Raw genomic sequence first — 12602 nt, forward strand, 5'->3', positions numbered from 1 at the left:
GTTATGGAAGAACTGGGACATTTTACAGAAAAAAAACAACGAAAAAAATATACGTGAAAAAACAACAAAAAAAAAAGGTGAAGGAATGTAGTGACTTCATAAGGTCTTTTATAATAGCTAATTATTTTGCAATAAGTCATGTTTGTTTCCTTTCAGTTGTATGTTATACTGAGTCTTCTGAATCAATATTTGATTTTGCATCAGTAATGTGTGTTTTGAATAATTCTAATGAGTGGTTTTAGATGATGTTTTCTATAAATGTGATTTTAAGCAGTGCAATAGACTGTGTTCCCCCAAAATTTGCATGATGAAACCTCATCCCAGTGTGATAGTATTTGGAGGTAGAGCTTTTGAGAGGTAATTAGGTCATGAGAGGGGAGCCCTTAGGAATGGAACTGGTTCCTTCATAAGAAGAGACCAGAAAGCTGGCTAGTTCTCTTCCCACTGTGGAACTATGTAATAGGTACACAGTTTGCAACCAAGAAAAGGGCACTCATCAGAACCTAACCATGCCCTGATCTTAGATTTCCAGCCTCCAGAACTGTGAGAAATGAATTTCTGTTGTTTATAACCCATCCAGTCTATGGTATTTTGCTATAGCAGGCTGAACTGATAGAGATGAACAATGAAGGAAATTTTAGAAAATATTAGAGGATTTAAGACAGACTGATCTACATGAACACAGTAATAGTTTTCTACTATCTGCAGCAGGAAGAACAAGCTGTGTTCTCTGATTGATTTCTAGACTTGTTAAACTGCTATATCAGCTCAACTCTGAGCACAGCAAAACCTTACTGGCTATCATACTGACATTCTTTTTTCAACGATTCCATCTCTCCCAACTCTTGTCATCATTTCTGTCAATCTCATATTTTCGTTAAGCACATTAGACATATGTGGCTTCAAATTAAGTGTTCTAAAATTTGAAGTTAGAAAAACAGAAAAAGCATAAGAAAATAATCAATGATAATATTGACAATAAAAAATATGACATGTACTCAGTACTTACCATGTTTTAATTACTATCTTAAGGGCTTACTGGTTTAATATATATTAGTTGACATATCTCCAGACACTCTTTGAAGCATGTACAGTGGTTTCTAAAGCTGATATTGGCTTAGTTCAGATCAGTACTAAGTAACTCAGTTGAGAATCTCACCTAGATCTGTAGTTCTGTGAACTTTTGATCCTAAGAATTATGATGTATTTCTTTACAAAGAAATACAAACTGTGAAATATAAATGTGATTTTAACAGATGGATTGATGCTTCACACTAACACACCTGCATAGAGTGTAAGGGAAGTTTATTACAGTTGCATATCGTGTAGGTTTGACTTTAGCCCTTTTGTTTAAATCTAATAAACTGTTACTGGCTGTCTTCAAATGAACAACATAGATGCATTTATGTAACAGTGCCCCATGACCAAAAGATTATGTGGTGTTTCACTATCTATCCTGTTCTGTAATATTAGGTTTGTGCTAGCCATACAGCTGTTGCCAAATAGAGACTCCCCAGAACTGTCTGAGTTAATATTCACTCCAATCATTCTGCTGCCCTGTGGAGTATTAGAGCATGACAGGGCTGTAGTCACATTTCAAAGGCAAAGGACTTCACTGTTCTTAGATCACACATACCTAATATGCTAGTCCTGCATAAATTGCTCTTTTTTCTCCTTTTCTATTACTCTCCTCTGGCTATATGCAGTCATTTACCTTTCAGGTTTTATGACTTTCTCATATATTTCAAAGTTTAATTAAATTTATGTTTTTTTAAACTTTAGATCACTTATGTCATCTTGCAATAAAGAAGAGTAAGGACTTTAGCAGTATTTATTTCCTTAAAATATGTTTTCTGTACATTAGGGGGCACTCATGTTTTTGAGGGAACCAATTTCAATAGGCTGATTTTTTTGTCTTGATTTTAAAGGTGAAGCAGTATATTCTGTGAAGTCTTTTTCTAGGAACTACTTAATGGAAACTTTACTGTTACCTTGGAAATTTTACCTATTATCACCTTGACATGTGTAGAATATTGGCTTTTAGGAAATTGGCTAAAATAGCTGGTTTATTTTTATTTTTTTTACACAGAGTCTCGATCTGTCACTCAGGCAGGAATGCAGTGGCACAATCTCAGCTCACTGCAACCTCTGCCTCCCGGGTTCAGGTGATTTTTGTGCCTCAGTCTCTGGAGTAGCTGTGATTACAGGCACATACACAGCACCACGCTGGGCTAATTTTTGTATTTTTAGCAGAGATGGGGTTTCACCATGTTGATCAGACTGATCTCAAACTCTTGACCTCAAGTGATCTGCCTGCCTTGGCCTCCCAAAGTGCTGGGATTACAGGAATGATCCACCGTGCCTGGCCATATAGCTGGTTTTAAAATGGTGAGTGAACATAATGTCATCAATTCTGAAATGTTTACATATTTGTATATTGATTAAACTTATTACAAGCATATTTTAATAGTTACCAAATAAATTTTGTTTATAAGTATTTTCAACCAGAAACTTTACCTTTGTCTTCTTATCTGTAAAAGATGAGTAATTATTAAAAAAGAATTTCTTGCTGGGTGTGGTGGCTCATGTCTATAATTCCAGCACTTTGGGAGGCCGAGGAGGGCGAATCACCTAAGGTCGGGAGTTCGAGACCAGCCTGACCAACATGGAGAAACCCCCTCTCTACTAAAAATACAAAATTAGCCCGTTGGTGGCACATACCTTTAATACCAGATACTTGGCAGGCTGAGGCAGAAGAATCACTTGAATCCAGGAGGTGGAAGTTGCAGTGAGCCGAGATTGTGCCATTGCACTCCAGTGTGGGCAACAAGAGCAAAACTCTGTCTCCAAAAAAAAAAAGAAACGAAAGAATTTCTCAACATTGTAATAGGGACCAAATGAAATCATATATGAAATTTAGTTTATACATGGAATTTATACATATTTATATTTTATAAATATTTTTCAAAATTGATGTAATTAATGAGTTCTACCTAAAGAATATTTTTAATAAAATTTATTCAAGCAAACACTGAATTTCCTTGATAGAGCTACTTCTATTAGTTTAGATTTCTCCATCTATGAATATGCTTTCAACTAGCTTTGAAACTAACAAGAAAAAGAAATATTCTACAAAAGGAAGAAAGATTTTTTCAAGGTTAAAAATATGTATTGCTAGATGTGTGCTAAAATGTTACTCTATATTTTATTTCAATTATAAAAACTATCATTTTCTAAATATTTCTTCTATAATAGTTTAACATCTTTCAAGCACATCTTGCCTAAACTATGTTATGTTAGTTTGGCTAAGCTAGATGAATCATAACAATTTATTATACATAGGAATAAAATTATATAATTAAAATATTAATATGTATCAGTCACCTATTGCTAGAGTAATGCTGTGTAACAAGTCATTCTAAAAAATCAGTGGTTTAAAATAGTAATAATTAATTTTCATACTCATAGTCATGGGGTGACTGCATTGTGGCTAGCTGAGGATGTACTATAACATCTAGGCTTGCAACTGTAGACTACAGATTGGATTCTGGTATGCTCCTTATGATGCTCAATCTTCTGAGTCAAGCAATCACCCAGTACATGTGTCCATCTCCATGCATCTTATTCTGTGATCCAGGTACAAGGTTAGTGGCTTACTGGGATCATTTTCTTCTCATGATGATTCACCAGGGTTGAAGAAGGCGAGCTGAACTCCACAAATACATTTTGAAACTCTGCTTAAGTAACTTACACTGACTTCTCATTGGCCAGAGAAATTCCATGCTCAAGTTCAGTATCAAGATGAGGACAAGCATACCTTGCCAATAATAAAGCTATACTATGGCAATAGTTGTGATTATATCAGAGACAAATGAAGAGTTGGAAAGTCCATCATTAAAGTTAAATGGTTTGTTCAATGAGATGTATGCAGTAAGATTCAATCAAAAGGCAAATAATTTTGTTCTCACTTCAGGACTTGGGCTTTCCATAAACCTCTTCTATCTCTGGGTGAAATATCATGCATATTCCCTATGTTTTAGCCAATCTGACATAATAATATAGACAACTCAAACTTTAATATAGTTCAAACTGCATATTAAACACCTCCAAGAGTGCTTGGCAAACTGAGCCCAGGAGAAAGGTGAAGGTGAATGGATACTATGTTTAGGGAGAAAGTGACAACTATTGGCATTTACTGCATAGATTGTGTTAGTGTTCTGTGCCTCAGATGTTATTATTTAGTATAAAAGGTGAACAAACTGGGAAACTTTCTTATAAACCAATGCAGTTATACATTGTGTTCTTTTAATGTCATTTATCACTCATGCATAATTTAATGCATGTAATGAAAAGATTCATTGTAGCAGAGGATACTGTAGAAGTGGCTTCTCAACTTGTCAGGCAGTCTCCTGGTCTAGATTAGAGCAACAGTTGAAGATCAAACTCTATGGGGTGGCTTTTGGTGCACTCCTACCAGCTCACACTCTATTCTTTTTCATCAGTTCCTTCAGAAATGCTTTAAGCTACTTACTACCCTGAAATAAATCCCTAAATTCCTTAGAGGGTATTATCTTTTTTTTTTTGTTACAGAACACAGACTCATAGAGTAAATATTACATGGAGATTTGGAAGGCCAGAAAATCTCCAGAAAAGACAAGGCCTAGATTGCTAAATTGACCTGGTAGAGTTTGAAAGTAATAAATATCTTTCTAGATAAATCCTAGAATGAAATATCAGAGAACAAAACAATCCCCCAGCACATAGTCTATAGTTGTGAAGGAGGTACTTATATTTTTATGTGTAGAATAAAGTGCTTATCGTGTAGCATGTAACACAAGACTGTGTGTTAGGCTATTTTCCACTTACTTAGCACTCTCGTAGAAAAAATAAAATGGTTAGATTAGAGCCTAAAGTTCTTCCTCAATGAATTGTCAGAGGATGAGAGACCTATGTTGCCTCTAAGTAGAATCTATCTCTTGAAAGAACAATGCTATCATACAAAAAATAAGGAAAATAGTCTGATTCTTTGGGTTGCCAAATAACAAAAGAAGTTGAATACATTGCTTTTGAAAATATCTTATTTAAATTTAGGACATCTATTGGAAAAGAGTGGGACTCTAAGAATTGCTATGTGGTGCTTTGCTGTAATCAGATATTTCTTAGTATCTGAAATTCCACTCAGCTTAAGTGTCCATTTAAGATGTGACTTATTTGTTTTATTGAATTTATTTATTATTTTAACTGAGTTGCAGAATTTCTTAATATACTCTAGATTTTGAATTTAATGATTAGTAATTTTTATGACCTGTCAAAGAAAATTATACTACCAAGGTCATAAAGATTTTCTCTATGTTTACTTATAAAAGTCTTATATTTAAAGACCACTTATATTATTGGTCCTTTATGATGGTTTAGCAATTATAAATAATAAACAATTCCATTAAAATAAATTTTATTTCATCTAGTGTTAAAAGTTATACTTTTGCCTTCCTTAGGTTCATTTATCTTTGCATATCTTCTTCCATTCCTTTAATATCAAGCTTTCTTTTTCTGCCACTGTCCTCTTTCAAAGTGCGATCTGGTTGTTACATAATGCTGGATCTTGTTTTTGCAAATTCTTAGGGTTTCTCTTTTGGTAAGTGAGTTTAACTCATTTACATTTATTTTGATCAGTGAATGGACACAATTTTCTTCTGTATATATAAAAATTTTACAAGTTTGACTTTTTGTGCTTCACTTAATATCTCATTTATAAAGGTTATTTAAAACATTTTTCTGTTTTACTTTCTTGACGTAATAAAAATTTCCTTCCTTTCGAAATGCCTGGCATATATTCATTTCCTGATTGTTCCCTTAATGCTCCAATCTCCAAAATGATTATTTTGGTATTGTTTTATTTAGTTATGTATTCCTTTGAATATTTTTGTTTATTGCATATTTAGATAATAGTATAATTCAGTAAGTTATTTACTCACACTTACACACAATTTATGAATTAGCATCCTCTTAGATTTATCACCATCCTTATTTGATTATTTTCTCCATTTATAATTTCAAGTAGGTTCTTTTGTTCTAAAACTTTTGAGACATTTTTGTGTGATTAAAAATATTTTTATATTATCTGCTTATTTAAAACTAATTTGGTAGTGTGAAATTTTGGCATTTATTTATTTAAGTTATTTTTCTTTAATAACTTAAAAATGATGTAACACTGTTTTCTTGCCTGCAGTGTCAGTGATTCCTCATGTCAATAGACTGCTTACTCATTTAGGGCAGAGTCACTCTTTCTCTAGAAGCTTTGGGAAATGCCATGGTATTTTAGATACTCTTGCTTGAATTTCACTATAATTTATAATTTATATAGATGTATGTGTACATAGTGATAAATATTTTTGAATTGTTTTTATCTTGTATATATATAAAAGATTGAAAATTGAATTTTTTAATCTATATATAAAATATAAAAACTATATGTAAAACTATATAAAAACTTTATATATGAAGGATCAGGAGGAGAGAGACATTTATTTAAGGCAATGGCTCATGTGGTTGTGGGATTATGAGATTGTATGGGCTGGCAAGTCCAAAATCTGTAAGGCAGTCCAATATACTGAAAATAGGTAGCAGTCTTGAGGCAAAATTTCTTCTTCTATGGGAAACCTCAAGTTTTCCTCTGAAGGCTGTCAACTGATTGGATGATCCCCACCTGCATTATTGATGATAATCTCCTTCACTTAATATCAACTGATGTAGATCTTAACAACATGTACAAAATACTTTCACAGCAATACCTAGTAGGTTAGTATTTGATTAAATAACTGGTTGCGATAACCTAGCCAAGTTGATACATAAAATTAACTATCACAGCTACCTTTCCAGTTTTAAGGCGGCATTGACCTACCTAGCAAATAGGGAAGAGAAAAGATCCTCCAAGCATTTCCCATCTAGGATGTCCAGTGAACTTACCTGAACTGCCCATTTTCACACACGTGGAGAAACAATGACTTAATTCTTTGCCCAAAGTTCATAATTTTACATTTTGTTCTTTGATCCATCAATGTCTTTTTATTTATATTATATATCTAGGACCTCCTTGAAGGCAGGAGCTAAATGCTCTTATGAGTTTTCCATAATATCTGAAAATAGACGACCTCAAGAAAGTTTGAGTACAAAGAATACATTAAACTTCCTTTAAATTTATCTGGAATAGAAAAGCATGCCATGTATATACTGTCGATGACACTTTGCTTTAAGGAAATAATGAAGAAATAATGAACTATTAGGAGACTCTTTTGTTAAAATTTTTGTCACAGAAATTTCTTCATTTACAGTGACCATTCTTTTGTACAAACATAAGCGGGCATATAGAAGATATTTTGGGGGGGATATCTTTCCATATTAAAAACTTAAAATCACCTATTTGCTAATTGATGCTCTGAATTCTAGAAGAGCTTCCCAAATAATGTCAAAGATCAACAAAGGGACTAATGTTGACAGTAAAATCTACTTATATATTATAGTGATCTATATCTTTTCATGAGATTCATTTCCAATTCTATTTGGAGGCCATGCTGAGTTTTCTGAAAGAGTCTTCTAAAAATATTTTAGACAACTACATAAAATTAGAGTTCTTCAGTAAGCTGTTATAGTGGCTAGACCTTTGGAAACTCTAAAGTCCTCAAACATTAATGTTTATATATGACTTGTCTGTTGAATACAGGCAATTCTGAAAGAGGTGGTCTATATTAAACTATACTTTATAATATAATTCTCTATTATTATATTTTTTGATGATCATTCAGATGGGAACTCTATCTGAAGCAGAAAGAGACCTTCAAGGCAAATTCAGTTTCTCAAATAAAAATTCAAACCTCAACATGATTATATGATTTCTAGAGATCTTGATCAAGTTAGAAGGTTCAGTTAATGCAATATATATTATGGAATCCAAATTTCCCAAATATTCATATACAAAAATTTGTGGCAAAATGACAACATGTAATTTGTTTTTTTTCAAATTGTTAAATATTAGGTAATGTTTTTCTACAAAACAAAATAATGTCAATGAGTTTCAAGTTCAGGCAATAATGGTATAATTCTTTCTTCAAATAATTAGTCATTTTGTTCTTTTTTAACAAAAGGAAACAAACTTACGTTGTGCTTTTCATGACTTTTCCTCTTTTATAAAAACAAAATTTGAAGCACAGTTTGAAAACTACCAAAAATGTGAAGACTAACACCAATCACATAATTCAGATGGTAAGATTATTCAGATATTATTATCATTAATATTTTGGTATATATCTTTGTTGGTTTCCTTGTTATAAATGTATAATGCCTATATCTATATCTTTCTATATATAACCATCTCTAATATCTAAGTAAATATTTTTATATAATAAAATATCTCTATATAATGTATAATTTTTAGAATACCTATTTTACTTATCCTATTTCAAGCTTTTCCTATAGCATCTTCTTCAATAACATAATTTCAATGAGTATAACTTGTGAATATATCATATTTATTTGCATTAAGTATTTCATTCTGTTTTGTTTCATAATGATAAAATTCTATAATGATTAGCTCTGCTCTTATACGATGTGTATAGATTTAGTATTTAGGCCAATCTGAGTACTTTCTCTATGATTTTATGTACTTGTCTTTTTAATATTCCTTGCATTTCTTCCCTTTGACTATATTTATAAAACCTTTTCCTATTTTATTCTCTAATTATTTGTAAGATATTCTATTAGTGGCTAGTATTATGCTATTTTAATTTTAGTTTTTTTCTTTTAACTTCTATTTTAGGTTCAAGGGATACATGTGCATGTTTGTTACATGCTAAATTGTGTGTAGCAGGAGTATGGTATACTGGTAATTTTGTCATACAGGTAATCAGCATAATACCCAACAGGTAGCTTTTAAAATCTTCACCTTCCTGTCACCTTCTACTCTCAATTAGGCCTCAGTGATGACTGTGTCTTTGGAATGTTTGTCTTGTATAGTATTTCACAGGGTTTTCTGAATTTCCTGAATTGTATGTTTACCTCTCTAGTGAGGTTTCTTGGACAATATCCTCAAATATGTTTTCCAAGTTGCTTGCTCTGTCTCCCTCTCTTTCAGGGATGCCAATGACTTTGTTCAGTTGGTCTTTACATAATTCCACATTTCTTGGAGGTTTTATTCCTTTTTTAAAATTCATTTTTCTTTTTGTCTGACTAAGTTAATTCAGAAATCTGGTCTTTGAATCTAGGATTCTTTCCTCAGCTTGGTCTATTCTATTGTTAATTCTTCCAATCGTATTATGATATTGTTGTAGTGAGTTTTTCAGCTCTATCAGCTCAGATTAGGCCTTTCTTAAAATGGCTATTTTGTCTTTCATCTCTTGAATTGTTTTCCTGGATTCCTTAGATCCTTTGAATGGGTTACAACTTTCTCCTGAATCTTAGTGCCCTTCATTGTCATCCAGATTCTAAATTCTATGTCTGTCATTTCAGCCCTTTTCTTCTATTTAAGTACCATTGCTGAGGAGCTAGTGTGATTGTCTGAATGTAAGAAGACACTCTGCCTTTTAGAGTTACCAGCATTATGTGGTGGTTCTTTCTTATCTGTGTGGGCTGATGTTTCTTTAGTTGTATCATTTGAGTTTAGTCAGTTGACTTCAGTTTTGAGATGTTTTCAGAGGACCAAGCCTTTGTGCAGGGTCTTCATTTGGGATATAATTCTTGTCCTTGGCTTCACAGGGGTGGGATATGTTAGCAAAGTATTTATGTGTTGAAATTTGGGCTGTGGTCTTGTAGAGGGTGCTTAAGTGTAATGGCTGGTAGGTAGACTTGCTCAGCTGTGCAGCTCCTCTATTTCCTCGCATTTGCAGCTGTGCTCTCTTTCAGTGCTCTGGTAGTGTGGGCTCCTCTCCCACTCAAGTGTTCACCACAGATTTTGATTTGGCACTCCTGGGCTGCATACCACAGCTGTGGGGTGAGCTAAGGCTTTTTATTTCCTCCCCAGCTTTGGGGCAGAGGGGAAGAAATCATGGGCAGTGGCAATGGCAGAGGGCCTTTCACTTGTCTTTTGGGGCTCCACTCCAGAGAAACGCAAAGCCACTGACAAGGGGAACAATCAGCACAAGGTACAGAGGCTGCTTCGTGGGTCCAAGCCAGGGGGCCCTGCCTGATGATGAATAAGCTGTGTGGGAGGCTCACAAGGAAGATAGGCTGGCTTCTTCTCCATAGGGCAGGTATGGTGTGCTGTAGGTGTGAGTAAAGCTCTCAGACTCTGTTCCTTCCCCTGTCCAAGGGCAGCAAGGGCAGTACCAATACAGTAGTAGTGGCAGAGGCCCTTTCAGTTGCTTCTGAGAGCTCCACTCCTGAGAAAGACAGAGGTGCTGCCAATGGGAATGTTCAGCCAGGGATGGGGCTGCTGCACTGCAGCCAGAGCCAGGGCCCTGCCTGGTGAAGAATAGGGGATGGGCAAACACGGGGAAGAGAGACTGGGCTCCTTTTTCTGTGGTGTCTGTGGTGTACTGGAGGTGCCAGCTAAGTGACCAGGCCCTTTGTTTCTTTCCAAGCCTGAGAGCACTAACAGTGATATCATTAAAGTGATATCAAAAAAGGGGTATCAATCCAGATCCCAGGAGAGGGTTCTTGGCTCTCACACAAGAAAGAATTCGAGGTGAGTCCATAAAGTGAAAGCAAGTTTATTAGAGAAGTAAAGAAACAAAATAATGGCTGTTCCATAGGCAGAGCAGGCCCGAAGCCTGCTGGTTGCCCCTTTTTATGGTTATTATATACTAAACAAGGGGTGGATTATTTAAGACTTCCCTTTTTAGACCATATAGGGTAACTTCTTGATGTTGCCATGGCATTTGTGAACAGTCATGGCACTGGTGAAAGTGTAGCAGTGAGGATAACCAGAGGCCACTCACATCATCATCTTGGTTTTGGTGGGTATTATCTGGCTTATTTACTACAACCTGTTTTATCAGCAAGATCTTTATGTCCTGTATCTTGTGGTGACCTTCTATCTCATCCTGTGACTTAAAATGTCTTAACTGTCTGGAATGCAGCCTAGTAGGTCTCAGCCTCATTTTACCCAGCCTCTATTCAAGATGAAGTTGATCTGATTCAAATGCCTCTGACATTTCCCTACTCCCTTTTATAAGAGAACCCTTAATCCTAACTGTTGCAGAGGGTTGAATATTCATCTTTTATAACTTCTTCAGGATGAATAGAGGTGATGGTATTCCTGCTTAACTATTAGTGTCTCTTGTGTTCAGGTGGAGAGGAACTTAATTAGAAAGCATCCGTATGATGAGGGCCTTTCATAACTCTGAGTTCTAACAAAAGGTAATATCTGAAAGACTAATAAGTATTTAAGAGAACATTTGGTAAGCTTATCCTGCATTCTTACACGAAGAGTATAACAGCAATATAGTCTACAACAGTAAAACAAAATTAGTAAAATTATCTCGAGTTAACTAAATTAGAAGGCTTTCCATGAACTGGGCAACTGTTGAAACCAAGCTGATATGGGGTTGCTAGCTGATTCCAGTACATGCTCAGAATTAGAATATTGATCCAATTGTGTCTAATGACTAAACAGTTACAAACATTATATTACTATTATTATAATAAAATGGGAACAAATTTTCTATAAACATTAAAATTTGGGGCCATTTAAAAAATTTACATAGGTAAATTTGAAACAGTAGGTTAAATTGTAAAGAAATTTGCATAGGTGAATAAGAAGTAGGTAAATAAGAAGTAACACTGTGCTTTTAGAAATTTTTTTTTAAACTCCCACATACTGCCCTTCTGAGAAATATAAACTTGTCTGGTTGTCAAGAATGTACTTACTTATTAACTATAATAAATACTGTTTTTAATCTATCTTTGTTTTTAAAGGATGTAAGTTTGCTTTGCTAAGTGTATCTTAATAAAACTTGTTAGGAACAAAGCATTTGCCACTATGATGACTGGTATCATGAAAACCCCAAATACTTAAATATGTCTGAAAAAATAACTTTGGATGGGTTTTGAAAGCAGGCATACGGGACCAAGATGAGCCATGGGGCTTTTGTAAGGCATGTGGGCTTGAGGTTGCTAGTTGTAAAGAGGTGAGGTGCCAGTTCTACAGACAAACAGAAGGTCTGAATAAAATCTTCCAGACTGCTATGGAATATTTCATGCTGCTCTACTCTCAATGCCAGAGGGTGAGGATCAGCATCTATTAGTATATAGCCCTTCCTATAGCACAGTTTTTCCTTTTTCTACAGGGAGCTCTTCAGTTTTTGGGTAAATTCCATACTTCTCCTTTTTAACAGTTATTCATTTGCTTTAGCCTGTTCCTTATTCCTAAAAGTTTGCTCATTTTTGCTTTTCTTTTTCATATTTTCACTTTCATTTTAGATAAAGAGGCCACACATGCAGATTTATTATATGAGAATATTGCATGATGCTGAGGTTTGGGGTATGGATCCTATCACCAGATGGTGAGCACAGTACCTGATAGGTGGTTTTTCAGTATATTCCCCCTCCCTTCCTGCACCCTCTAATAGTCTGCAATGTCTGTTTCTGTATTTATGTCCATGTATGCTTAG

This window comes from Aotus nancymaae, unplaced genomic scaffold, assembly GCF_030222135.1.
Source record: "Aotus nancymaae isolate 86718 unplaced genomic scaffold, 86718_ANA_hifiasm-v0.15.2.pri h1tg000062l, whole genome shotgun sequence".
NCBI lineage: Eukaryota > Metazoa > Chordata > Mammalia > Primates > Aotidae > Aotus > Aotus nancymaae.